The sequence below is a fragment of the Alosa pseudoharengus genome, unplaced genomic scaffold (assembly GCF_046254945.1).
Source record: "Alosa pseudoharengus isolate Yale_2024_CS ecotype anadromous, Long Island Sound unplaced genomic scaffold, YU_APseudo_1.1 YU_APseudo_1.1_scf_1, whole genome shotgun sequence".
In the NCBI taxonomy this organism is placed as follows: Eukaryota; Metazoa; Chordata; class Actinopteri; order Clupeiformes; family Clupeidae; genus Alosa; species Alosa pseudoharengus.
In genome coordinates this window covers 16,540,686-16,555,685 of record NW_027468564.1, presented here as the reverse complement: position 1 = coordinate 16,555,685, position 15,000 = coordinate 16,540,686, and the positions used below count along the sequence as shown (strand labels likewise).

General features: G+C 41.6%; 1 protein-coding gene across 5 annotated transcripts in view; it reads left to right on the top strand.

Annotated features, from left to right (window-relative positions):
• LOC143121967 (protein kinase C beta type-like) overlaps positions 1-15,000 on the top strand; it is a 74,055-nt gene that overhangs the window by 43,313 nt on the left and 15,742 nt on the right. The gene's annotated exons all lie outside the window — the stretch shown is intronic.

Below are 15,000 nucleotides of genomic sequence, written 5' to 3'. Positions count from 1 at the left end.
TACAAGGACTACAGAAATAAATGCAAATAATAACTAAAACGGAGATTAATCAAACTGCGGAACTTTCACCTTAATTGCAGCGATGTCTAATCCAATGGAAGAACAATCAGAACGTAAAGGCTTAAGCGCAACCCGAAGCGGAAAACTAGGGGTTTGTACGAGAAGGCTGAATGAAGTAAAAGTATTGTTTGACAATGGATCTAACGTTGAAGTGATAAGTGAGAGTATTGATGCATTAAAAAGTGCTATGAATGAATTAAAAGAAGCGCACGCATCCGTGCAGGCATTAATGTCGGAGGAAGAAAAGGAGACCGATCAAACTCAATGGTTTGAGCCTAAAATGACTATGTTTGAAGATTATACAAGTCGTGTTGATGACTGGATAAAATCAAAATTAGAAGCACCCAAAAACTCTCAATCAGAGACCGCTCAGGATGAAATTAAGCCAGGGGATAGTGTGTCCAGGGCTGGGTCAAAGACGTCTATTTCGTCAAGGGCGTCAATCATTTCTATGACCGCGCAAGCTGCTGCTGAGAGAGCTGCCCTTGGGGCCAAAGCAGCAGGTCTGCAACAAATGCATGCTCTGGAAATCGAAAAAACACAGCTTCAAAGCAGAATGGAACTAGTAGATATACAAACTAAAATTGCTGCTGCTGATGCAAAATTGAAAACTTTGCAGATTTATGAATCAAGTGTACTTCAATCTACTAGGGACTTTGCTTCCCAAAATCAAGGTGATGGAATGAATGAATATTTAGAAAGTTATGCTGAAAGATCTCCTGTTGAATTCACAAGACTTGGTACTGTTCCTAAGACACCTCTCCAGAAAATTATAGAGGAACCAATACCACAGCCAAAACCAATAATAAACAGGCCTTCTTTCACTACTGGAATAACTTCCCAAACACAAACACAAGCACAAGCAAATAGTGGATACCAGCCCACAAGAAGGAGGCGAGCAACAGAACATGTTATACCCCCTCTGGCTCCTCAAATGCCACCTGGACTGCCACACAGTCTGCCCAACACTCAAAATGACCTTGCAGACTTAATAATTCAGCAACAGAAGCAACTTTCTCTCCCAATCAGAGAAATACCTGTCTTCAATGGTGATCTTCTGAGCTATCGCCCATTTGTTCATGCTTTTGAACACTGTGTGGAAGGAAAAACTGACAACAACATGGACCGTCTTTATTTCCTAGAACAATATACCTCTGGGCAGCCAAAAGAGTTAGTTCGAAGCTGCCTACATATGGATGTAAATCGTGGATATGTGGAAGCCAGACGTCTGCTAGATGTTCATTTTGGAGATCCATATCGCCTCACAACTGCTTACATTGGAAAGGCCTTAAGCTGGAATATCATTAGATCTGAGGACGCAAAAGAGCTGCACAGCTATGCCTTGTACTTGCGAAGCTGTTGTAATGTAGCCAGAGACCTCCCGGATATGTCTGAGCTCGACACCCCATCCAATCTAAAACTCATCCTGTCAAGACTACCATTCAAACTACAGGAACGATGGAGAGGGAAAGCATGTGAAAAAGAGCTCGATTTCATCATCTTGTTGACTTTATTGAAAAGCAATCTAAAATATTACTAGACCCAGTGTTTGGCTCTCAACAGTCAACTGCTAAAATCTTTAAAACACCTGAACGTAAGCAAACTGTGAGCAGAAGCTTTGCTACCACAATCACTCTGGTATTAGCTGATGCACCACTGACTGTGGAAAGAGCAAGAGAACCTGAGAACCTCTCAAGAGTGGCGTTCAACAAGCCATGCATTTTCTGCAAAGGAAATCACTTCATGGAATCTTGTCACCAGATGGCAGCAAAACAACATAATGAAAAAATTACGTTTTTAAAAGAAAACGGAATGTGCTTCGCTTGTCTTGTCAAAGGTCATACAAGTAGTGCATGCAAAAAGCGTTTGACCTGCCAATCATGTCAGAAAAAACATCCAACAATTCTCCATATCCATCAGCAAAAAGCCTCAGATCAATGGCCTTTTGCGCAGAGCCAGACTAGCCATAATGTCCGAGTGGAACAGTGTGCAGTCCCCGCAGCTATCAGTAGCAACTCTGTGGCAGTTACTATGTCTACGAAGCATACTGGGGCCGGCATATCCGACTGTAAACTTGCCATTGTGCCTGTGCAGGTGAAAGCCGTGAAGGGCAACAAAATCATACAAACCTACGCATTCCTCGATCCTGGAAGCAATGCATGCTTTTGCACGGAGAAGCTGATGGAAGATCTGTGTGTTGAGGGCAGAAGAACTGAAATCCTATTAAAAACTATGGGACAAGAGAAACCTGTGAGTACTTACCGTGTCATTCACGCAATCCAGCATTCCAGTGAGCCATGAAAACATCGTCATGAAGAAAGACATACAAAGGTGGCCTTATATGAAGGACGTTAAACTTACAGACATTAAAGCAGACATTGCCAATGCCCCATGGGCACTAGAGCCTTGGAGGATAGTACATAGCCAAGGAGACGGGCCTTATGCTGTTAAAACCGAATTAGGATGGCTCATCAATGGTCCATTGAGTGCCGGAGCACATACTGATGAACGTGGCCGACTCTGTGTCTCTTCAAACAGAATCCATGTGGCAAAACTGGAGGATCTGCTGGTCAAGCAGTACAATCTCGACTTCCCGGAAAGGGCCTGTGAAGAGCAAGCGGAGCTGTCCTTTGAGGACAAAAAGTTCCTGAGGATAGCTGATGAGTTAGTCGTGAAGAAGGATGGTCATTATGTGATGCGATTGCCCTTTCGTAATGAGAAGTTGACCATGCCAAACAACAAGGCCGTAGCCGAGCTGAGAGCCATGACTCTGCGTAAGAAACTTTTAAGGGACAAGGACTTTCACTCCGATTACACAAAGTTCATGAAGGCAATGTTCGATAAAGGTCATGCAGAAAGAGTACCGGATGACCAACTGTAAAAGCAATGGTAAGGTGTGGTACATACCTCATCACGGCGTCTACCATAAGAAAAAGAACAAAATTTGTGTTGTGTTTGACTGTACTGCATCATTTCAGGGCACTTCATTGAACCTTCAGCTACTTCAAGGACCTGATCTCACGAACACACTTCTGGGCGTTATCCTCAGATTCAGACAGGAACCAGTAGCCATGATGGCAGATATTGCGGGGATGTTCCATCAAGTCCGAGTCCCTGAAAATCATGCTGACTTTCTGCGTTTCTTATGGTGGCCTGATGGTGATGTCAATCAACCCCTCACAGACTACAGAATGGTAGTGCATCTCTTTGGTGCCGTCTCCTCGCCAAGCTGTGCCAATTATGCATTGAAGACAATGAGGGTAAGGTGGCCACAGATGTTCTGAATACCATCAGGAATAATTTTTACGTAGACGACGTAGCCTAAAGTCTGTTGCCTCGGACAGCCAAGCTATATGTCTGGTCAGGGAGCTCAGAGTAGCATGTGCTACAGGAGGCTTCAGATTGACCAAATGGGTTAGCAATAGCAACTCTGTGCTAGCCTCAATCCCAGAAGAAGATCGAGCCTTGAAGAAGATTGTAGATGTCAATCTGGAGAAGAGCGACCTGCCACTAGAGCGTGCTCTTGGCGTTCAGCGGAGCGTTGCTACAGACACCCTATGCTTCAATATCTCTCTGAAACAACAGCCTTACACACGGCGGGGCATTCTCTCAGTCGCTAACTCTGTTTACGATCCTCTCGGATTTCTCGCGCCTATGGTCCTTCCAGTAAAGAGGATAATGCAAGAACTCTGTAAGGGAAACTATGGATGGGACTCAGAGATTCCGCCCGCATGTGCCAAGAGATGGGAGTCATGGATAGGTGGTCTAAACCAATTGATGACCCTGAACATCAGCAGATGTTACCGGCCACAGGACTTTGGGGAAGTTTGCAGTGCCCAGCTGCATCATTTCAGTGATGCCAGTGAGGTGGGATATGGCACAGCGAGCTACCTAAGACTCACCAACACCAGAGGTCTCATTCATATTGCCTTCGTGATGGGCAAAGGAAGAGTAGCTCCGTTGAAACCGATCACTATCCCCAGACTGGAATTGGCAGCTGCAGTCCTGGCTGTTCGAATCAACAGAATGCTGAAAAAGGAACTTGAGTACTCTCTTCAGCCTTCAGTCTACTGGACTGACAGTACCACTGTCATGAAATACATCTTCAATGACACCATCCGCTTTCAGACTTATGTGGCGAACAGGGTATCTACCATTAGAGATCTGTCAGAAAAGTCTCAGTGGCGGTATGTGAAAAGCGCCCTAAACCCGGCGGATGATGCCTCACGGGGCTTGACTGCTGAGATGTTCTTGAAGTCTGATCGATGGCATCATGGTCCAGTCTTTCTGAAACAGTCTGAGAAAAATTGGCCAAAATATCCAGAGAATTCTGTCTCTCTTCCTGACGATGACCCAGAGGTCAAGAAGACTGTTGCAGTCTTTGGCACAGCTGCATCAGAAAAACAAGATCCGGTCATTGAATTCATTCAGCACTTCTCTTCATGGGACCGCTTAAAAAGAGCAACAGCAAGGCTTCTTCAATTCAAGGACCTGCTCATGCATTTAAGTAAAGCAAAGAAGGCACTCTCAGACCATCAGACTGGTATAAAGGCCAAAGTTCAGACCTATGAACATCTATCTACTGAAGATCTTGCACGTGCCGAGAAGGCACTCATGCGCTGTCTGCAACGGCAGCACTTCTCGGATGAGATCTCAGCACTGGAAGCAGGAAAGAATTGCATAAAGAAAAACAGCAAGCTTTAGTACAGTACGCTGTGTTTGGAAAATAGGGTCCCGCTGGATTTTCGTGTAAAAATTAACTTTTTTTTGCATATTTTGCTAGTATAGAGTCAAAGGAACAATATTTTTTTTGTCTTCAAATTTTCACGATCCATCTTTAGTGTTTTTTTCTGTATCTTCTAAAATAAGCGGAATATCTTGACCAAAAAGTGATTTTCACATTTTCTTCAATTTTTTTGACAATTAATTCCACTTTCTGCACACAAATCCCCCAGTTAATGTAGAAAGGTTGTTGGTTCTAAAGAAATATCCATAGTTTTCAAACTTTGAGTGCCTGAAAAGTGTAAACACCTCCTTCCTATGTCAAAAACAATTTGTTAATCTTTGCTTTCCTTGACCTGCCATGTGATTATATTGTCTACCTTAAGGTAAATTTGTCTTGGAAATAACCTATAAGAGTACAGGCATCTCACATGTAACAACAGAGCTACACAGCACACACTGAAGAGCACACACAGCACACTCTGAAGAGCACACACAGTAAGTTGTTAGAAGGATTGCTTTGCTAGCTTGATTTGCTAGCTTGATTTGCTAGCTTGATTGCTGAGGCTGGCTTGAAGAGACATGGCCAAGGAACTTGCTTCATGCTTCATTTGTGACAAAGAGTTGAAGTGTTCTGACAAGAATTCAAAGTTCACACCTTGTCCAAACTCTGAGAATACCGTCAGTAATATATTATTCCATGCTAAAAAGAGAAGCACTGCTGGTGACCACCGTTTTGCTAGCTTCTGCAACAAGGAACAGAGCTCCTGTGCAGGTTTTCATTGGAATTGCTATAGAAGCTTGGTCAACAAAACTAACTTGCTGAGACTTGAAGACACATATCTGAAATCAGACAATGCCAAGCCAAAAAGAGGAAGACCCTCTGCTTCTTCTTTGGTCGAGGCTGATGCTGGACCGTCAAGAACAAAGAGAAAAACCACATTATATGACAAAAACAAATGTGTTTTTTTGCCAGAGTGACCATGAAAGCCATCAACTCCACAATGTTCTGACTGCATCCATGGGTGGTAGAATCATACGCATCCTGGAAAATTCAAACAACCCCATCTACAATGTAATCAGAGCTACATTTGTAGACAACTTAGATGTTCAAGCACATGACACAAAATATCACCTGCGATGTCTTACTGAACAGGACAGAAGTGCTTTACCACCAGCCATTTGTACTTCTTCCATTGTTAAAGTGATTGCTGACATAGAAATCATAAATGTTGTGAAATTTTCTCTTGATCAAGGCCAGATTATCTCTATGAATGATATCAATGAAGAGTACAAGGCAATTTTACTGGAAAATAATGGTAAAGCTTTGTCAGAGAACTATAAGAAACACCTAATTACCCTGATTACTGAGGAAATACCATATGCAGTCATCAGTAGGCCTCGTCATGCCAATGAGAGTAATGTAGTTTCCTCAAGAAGAACTGTGAGTGAAGCTTTAAATGATCATAAAGATTTAGATGAGGCAGATGTCCAAACCCTCTTATCTGCAGCATTAATTTTGAGGAACTCAATCAGTGGTCACTCAAAATGGCAGTTTGAAGGACAGTTTGACAATTTTCAGCTTCCACAGGATTTGTATATGTTTTGCCGATGGGTTCTGTCTGGCATCAAACGCACAATTGACCAGAAACGATATTCTTTGATTGATCGGTCAGCTTGTATGCTTGGACAACATATTATGACAGCTTTTCGGAGTGACCGTCAAGTAACTTATCAACCAAGAGCTTCCTCTGATTTCCGGATGCAGATCACAACCCCATTATCAGTGGCTTTACCACTGACTTTACATTCACTTACGAGAAATAAGAAATTATTGCGGCTTGTGGAAGATATCAACATTGGAGGAAATTACTCCAAAACTCTCCAGATTGAAAAACAAGTTGCTTCTGCTGTTTGCAAACGAATTGATGAAACTGGTGGGTTTGCACTTCCTCCATTTGCCTGTAAAGGAGAGAATGTGTTCTTTGCTATTGACAATATTGATAAGTTAATACATGATCCAAGTGGAAAGAATCAATTTCATGGGACAATTGTTGTGATGAATCAAAGGGTCCTCCCAGGGGAAAAAACAATGCTTCCTCCTTTGAAACTTACCAAGGACACACAGTATCATTACAACATAGAACTTAAGAATGTTCCACCACAATCTGTGATTGGTGAGAAATTCAAGTGTTTTTATGACAATGAATTTCAGCACCATCTAGAAGAATCAAATGCTCTTGACTTGCTATGGACCATGTATTATGTCTCACATCTACAAGTGCAACCTTGGCCTATGGCAATAGGTGACTCAGAAGGTCATTCAGAACCCTTGGAACCATGTGAACTCTCTCACTTGGGTTCAATGCAACTTTCTCAGCTAAAAATAGTCGAACGAACACTGGTGTTGTTGTTCCCATCTTAAACGTTCCACCTACCAGTCCTACAGCCCTATACACAGCATTGAAATTGACCTTGGATATCAATGATATTGTTGTTGGAGAAGTCAAGCGGACAATAGTAGGGTCTGGCTTGGAGCAGATATGGATTGAAAAAGGACTGTATGGACCTGCCACAGTTCGACAGGTGCTGAGCGGGAAACACTATAAACGGGGCCTGGAGGCTCACATCGTCACATATCTAGCTTTGAAAAATTTGCTTATACAGTTACTGGCAGACACTGATGAGAATGTTTCTCCCCTGATGCAATCAGTTGGGCAGGAGATAAACTTGATGGGATCAACTGATCCATCAGACAAATCCCAAGACCTCTTAACCATTCATCAGAGGATAGCTTATTGTGAGGTTATCAGAAATCTTACAGGTGATACTGGCACATCACCACAAGCAATTTTTTTACACAGCTACATGAAACAAGTTGAGAATCTATTGCAATGCATTAGGGCAAGCAGAACAGCTAATTGGCCACTGCATCTGGCCAGTCTGGATCAAATGGTAAAATACTTTTTTGCCCATGATCTGTACAAGTATGCCCGATTCTCTTCCTATTATCTTGCTGACATGATGGCTATGAAAGATGAAGATCCTTCTTCATGGACAGCTTTGCAGAATGATGCAATGTCTGTCTTCAAAACAGACATCCCATTTTGCGGCCTTGGAATTGACCATGCTTTAGAACAGGAAATCAGACGGCTAAAGGTTTCTGGTGGAATTACTGGCTTAACTCAGGATGAAAATGCATTATCACGTTTCCTGCTCGCTTCTCCAGAAATATTGCAAATAGTTGATGACTTCTGGAGTACCTCACAGAAGTTGAACGCAGAAAATCCAATCCACTACCAACTACAACCAGCATACAAGGAGCGCATATTCAGGAATGTTCAGAAGCTCTGTGATGGAATCCTCACACATTTTGAAAAGCCATTTTCTGGGAGTAATGAGAGACTTAGAAACTTTGTTTCTAATCAAGTGATTCCCCATAGCACAGAGAACGATATTTTAGAAAGAGATTCCAAAGGTGAAGCTGCATATCATGAGTTTGTAACAGCCAGGCTGCTCACCACCTCACAAGGTTCCCTATGGGATCCTATGAAAAAGTTACAACTTAAGATGTTTGGATCCACTCCCAAGAAGGCACAGGACAAGCACGGGCAAAAATTGACGGAACTTAGTAGAGAACGTGCCTTGCTAACACGCTTTCTTTTAATTATGGAGGTTCGGCCAAATTTGGTGAACATGAGAGAAGTAGTCGGTGAATATGAGCTATCAGCTTACCCCAGGTCCCTGTTAACATCGGATGGCTTAATCTATATTCCAACAGACAAATCAGAACTGATGAATGCAACACAGAGGATGCATAAAGAAGATGCCTCAGTACCAACAGACTTTTCAGTCGTTGTCATAGATGGTATGGTTGAATTGCAGGCCTTAAGAAAAGACACTCATTCAAACACTTGTGCAAAGTTGGCAAATCATTTCGTATCAGTTATCTGCAATAGAGGAAAAGGTTCACATGAACTGAGGGTCTTGTTTGACCGTTACCTTGAACCAGTTCTCTACCATATCTCAGATGCCATGGATGTGCAAAACATGAAGCAGCTTCTATCTCATAAAGAAACAAAGAATAAACTTACTCTGTACCTTCAAGGTAAGTTACTACAAAACTTTGCATCAAGTGGTCAATTGCTTGTTTGTGCAGCTGGCACAGAGGTAAAGTCAAATTTGGCAGATACAATCCCTGTGGAAATGCAAGAACATGACCATGAAGAGGCAGATACATTGATTCCATTACACTGTCTTTATGCTGCCTCATCACACCCTGGTTGCACAATTCATGTGCACTCGGTGGACACTGACGTTTATGTGCTGCTTGTCTTCATCTACAGCTTTCTTCAACCATGTCAGCTGCTTTTGCATGCCGGGAGGGGGAAAACAGCTCGTATCATCAACATTGGTGAAAGTGCTAAAGACCTTGGATCCAATCATGCAAAAGCACTCCCTGCCTTCCATGCATTTACTGGTGCAGATTGGGGTGGAAAGTTTGCCGGAATTAGCAAAAATAAATGGACACAGCTATTTCTGCTACTCGATGAGGGAGACCCCATTCTTGAGAGTCTGCAGGCTTTGGGGTCATCTTTAGATCCAGTATCTGCAGATGTGGTGAATTGTTTGGAGAAGTTTGTGTGCATGGCATATGGAACATCAGCAAAGAATGCAGCTACTTTAAAAGACCTCCGGTGGGAGCTGTTTCGAAAAGGAAAAGAAGGGGAAAAGCCACCTTCACCAGCTGCCTTTCATCCTCATGTATCCCGGACAAACTATTTGACCCATGTATGGAAGTCCTGCGCTAAAGCAAAGCTCAAGCTGCCTTCTCCTGTAGATCATGGGTGGCACTTGGAGGGAGATTTGTTTGTGCCAGTTTATTGTTTAAATGACCCAGCACCTCAAGAGCTTCTGGCTTTTGTGAAGTGTGGCTGCCTAAAGAGTAAGTGTGAAAAAAATGTGTGTTCCTGTACTCGAAATGGACTGCCATGCACACCAGCCTGCACTTGTGTAGACTGTGAAAACCAGGAGGAGGTCAGAAATGATGGGAGTGATGTTGATGAAAGTGAGGAAGATGAGTGAGTATTAACTCAGTTGTATAAAGGAGAAATTGCCAAGAATACTGAGAGTGACTCAGTCCATGATTCTTGTTCTGAAATGTTTTTCTTGTTCTGAAAAGTGTTTCTTGTTCTGAAAGGTTTAGCAGTTCACTTGCATATTTGTAAATAGTTAATTTAGTTTGGAAGATGTTATTCAAAGTGAAGTAAGTTATGCATAGATTACAAACCAACATGTATTCAGTAAAGTTCTTTGTAATCACAGTTAACCAAAAGTGTTGTTAACGTTTATACATGAGATCCTTGGGTGTCTCTGGTCTTGTGAATTAGACTAAGATAGACATGAGAGAACCCAGAAAAAGTTCTGAAGGCAAACCTGAACCTGACTTCATCCAATATTAACTATCCAATGTTCAGATGTCTGTAATTGAAATGTATGCAAATGAGTGCATAATTAATTAGATATTGTTATATTACAACCATAAACATATATTTTTCAGAAAACTTGTAATGCAAAAAAATATTGTCTCAACGTAAATAATCTAATAGTGAAGTTTCATAAGAATTTTTTTACCCTATTCACCAATTCTATGTTGCCTATGGAGGCCAGTTTCGGCTGCATATGCTAATTAGCAGGTTTAAAACTAAAAAATCAGCTAAGTAAATATGATATTCAGAATCAGCACCCCCAAATTAGGTAAAATACCCCCTTTACCAGCATTTTCTCACATTTGACCCCCGAGTTATAGTAGTCCCAGTCTTAATTATGCATTATATAAATGATGATGTCATCAAAGTGTGAAAATGGATCGTGAAAATTCGAAGACAAAAAAAATCTTGTTTCTTACACTCTATACTAGCAAAATATGCAAAAAAATCAATTTTTACAAGAAAATCCAGCGGAATTACACAAGACACCGTACTACTTTATAAACTCGATCCTTACCTCTGTGATGGAGTACTTAGAGTAGGGGGGAGACTGAACAGAATGGCAATGCCAGAAGAATTCAAGCATCCAGCCATTCTACCCAAAGACAGCAATTTGACCCGATTGCTCCTCCGTCACACTCACCTTTTAGTTGGACATGGAGGCAGAAACCAGATGCTTTCAAAGCTTCGCCAGAAATACTGGGTTTTAAAAGCCAACTCTGCCACCCGAAAGATTTTGAAGGACTGCATATTCTGCAGACGTTGGCACACTCCCCCTAGTGTGCAGAAAATGTCCGACCTGCCTTTAAGCCGCACATTACCGGACTATCCTCCCTTCACCTACGTGGGAGTCGACTATTTTGGCCCAATTGAAGCAAAGAGGGCCCGGTCTGTGGTAAAAAGGTACGGAGTCTTATTCACTTGCCTAGTCAGTAGAGCCGTCCATCTAGAACTTGCACATTCTTTAGACACTGACTCCTGTATCTGCGCTCTCCCAAGATTCACGTGCAGAAGGGGTCAGGTCAGGTCAAAGAAATGTTCTCTGACAACGGCACCAACTTTGTTGAGAGAAGCACTCTCTCTTCTAAATCATTGCCAGATCCAACGTCTATCAGCAAGAGGAATAACATGGAGGTTTAATCCACCCTTTGGCTCACACCATGGAGGCTCTTGGGAGCGACTCATACGTACCATCAAAAAGGTCCTCTATTCCGTAATCAGACAGCAGATGCTGGATGACGAGAGCCTGCAGACAGTTCTGTGTGAGGTTGAGAGTATTCTGAACGATAGACCTATCACTGCGGTTTCAAATGATATGCGTGATCCAGAGGCCCTTACTCCTAACCATCTGCTCTTGCTGAAAGGGAAACCCCTGCTGCCACCAGGATTATCTCAGAAGGATGACTGCTATTCCAGACGGAGATGGAAACAGATGCAGTACATCGCTGACCTGTTCTGGAAGCGCTTTGTCAAAGAGTACCTACCCCTTATGCAGGAAAGGCAAAAGTGGAATGTGATCAGAAAGAACCTCAAGACAGATGACATCGTACTGATTGTCGATGAAACATCACCGCGCAATTCATGGCCTATGGGGAGAGTGATCGAGACAATCCCAGACAGCAGAGGATATGTATGACGAGTGAAAGTTCGAACCCAGAGTAACATCCTAGAGAGGCCTATTACTAAGTTGTGCCTACTCCTGGAGGCCTAACTTGACTGGACTCTGACTCTGACTGACCCTTTCTTTGACCCTGACTTTGCACGCCTTCATGTACTGACAAACCTACATATCTGGACTTGCGTGCCCACACACCAGTACACTTGCACTCATGGACTTCTACACTACATATACACTCCTTGATCTGCACATACATGGACTCCACATTTTCGCATCACATTACACTCATGAAATTGTTGCTGTCCATTGGACTCTATAGACTGTGCACACACACCATGGCCTTTGGGGGGATTCTGGGAATCACTGATTGCGAAAAGAAAAAGAAAAAAAAAGAAAAAAAAGAGGAAACAAGTGTAAAAAAATATATATCCAAATGTATTGTCATGAAATGTTTTGACATCCTTGAATGGATGATGATTATTGTGGACTGATGTTTGCACTGGTTTAGGGTAGCATCAGATAACATTTTTATTTTAGTTTTACATTATGGCTCCATATTTAGTATTTTGAGTAATTGTTAAATATTATGGACAATTAGGGGCCGGGATGTTGGAGCCATTTCTGCTATTTAAGTTATTTGTAATTTATAAGTTAGTATGAGTATAATTTATGTAAGATTATTTTATAGTTTGTAATATGTAGCGCATTTGTGTCACAGGGTGCTTGATTGTGCGCACGGATTGGGTGCCTCTGCTCCGCCTACTTAGATACGCACACACAGGTGAAGCAGCTGATGAGTTTTGAATGAGCTGGCGGGAGTAGAGGAAGATAGTTTTTTGACCGTGGTTGTGATCGTAGCCTACTATGTAACATATGCATTCGAACATAATAAATACGAAGAATAACGATACCTACGCGTACAAGACCTCTGTCTATTCTTGCCAAAGTGGATCAGAGCAAAAACGCGTCGGATGCCACAATAAAGCTACTTTGTTTACAATATCACCAGGCTTTAACCAGTGCTGCTGACAGCTGAAACAGCAAGAGAAAGCAAGAAATAGAACTGTTGGAGTCTAATGTAGCTTAACAGTAACAGCACCTAGCATATGATATCTAATGTAGCTTAACAGCACCTAGGCTATGATATCTAATGTAGCTAAACAGCACTTAGGCTATGATATATAATGTAGCTTAATAGCACCTAGGCTATGATATCTAATGTAGCTTAACAGCACCTAGGCTATGATATCTAATGTAGCTCAATAGCAACAGCACCTAGGCTATGATATCTAATGTAGCTTAATAGCACCTAGCATATGATATCTAATGTAGCTTAACAGTAACAGCACCTAGGCTATGATATATAATGTAGCTCAACAGTAACAGCACCTAGGCTATGATATCTAATGTAGCTTAATAGCAACAACACATAGGCTATGATATATAATGTAGCATAATAGTAACAGCACCTAGGCTATTATATTTAATGTAGCTCAACAGTAACAGCACCTAGGCTATGATATCTAATGTAGCTAAACAGCACTTAGGCTATGATATCTAATGTAGCTTAATAGCACCTAAGCTATGATATCTAATGTAGCTTAATAGCACTTAGCATATGATATCTAATGTAGCTTAACAGTAACAGCACCTAGGCTATGATATATAATGTAGCTCAACAGTAACAGCACCTAGGCTATGATATCTAATGTAGCTTAACAGCACCTAGGCTATGATATCTAATGTAGTTTAACAGTAACAGCACCTAGGCTATGATATCTAATGTAGCTTAATAGCAACAGCACCTAGGCTATGATATCTAATGTAGCTTAATAGCAACAGCACCTAGCATATGATATCTAATGTAGCTCAACAGTAACAGCACCTAGGCTATTATATATAATGTAGCTTAATAGCAACAGCACCTAGCATATGATATCTAATGTAGCTTAACAGTAACAGCACCTAGCATATGATATCTAATGTAGCTTAACAGCACCTAGGCTATGATATCGAATGTAGCTAAACAGCACTTAGGCTATGATATCTAATGTAGCTTAATAGCACCTAGGCTATGATATCTAATGTAGCTTAATAGCACCTAGGCTATGATATCTAATGTAGCTTAACAGTAACAGCACCTAGGCTATGATATCTAATGTAGCTTAATAGCAATAGCACCTAGGCTATGATATCTAATGTAGCTTAACAGCACCTAGGCTATGATATCTAATGTAGCTCAATAGCAACAGCACCTAGGCTATGATATCTAATGTAGCTTAACAGCACCTAGGCTATGATATCTAATGTAGTTTAACAGTAACAGCACCTAGGCTATGATATCTAATGTAGCTTAATAGCGACAGCACCTAGGCTATGATATCTAATGTAGCTTAATAACAACAGCACCTAGCATATGATATCTAATGTAGCTCAACAGTAACAGCACCTAGGCTATTATATCTAATGTAGCTTAATAGCAACAGCACCTAGCATATGATATCTAATGTAGCTCAACAGTAACAGCACCTAGACTATGATATCTAATGTAGCTCAACAGCACCTATGCTATGATATTTAATGTAGCTTAAAGGAATACGCCAACCCTAGGTGAACTTGGGTCACTCCCCGCAGTCCCTAGAGTTGGAGGAGTGAGCCAAAGCGTTTTATAGCCGACCCAGCCATTGTCCTAATCTAGAAACGGCCTGGTTAGCTTTAGTTTAGCGTAGTCGCTGTAATCCGGCGATTCCAGCTAGCATGTCGTTGCAAAAGTGAATCAAATAACTCAAGATTTTTTATAATTATTTCTCGTAACCTGTACATTCACATCGAGTACAAATATCAATTAACACGAAGGCATTTACTAGACCAATTTAGATTCTGAACTATTTTTGGGCATAGCACCGGCAAAGCACCGCTGCCAGGCGCAAAGACATCATAAAATCGGAAACATAATTTCGATCTCTTTGTATGTCTTGACATGTGAAGAAATTGACAATAAAGCAGACTTTGACTTGACTAACGTAGCTTAACAGCACCTAGGCTATGATATCTAACGTAGCTTAACAGCACCTAGGCTATGATATCTAATGTAGCTTAATAGCAACAGCA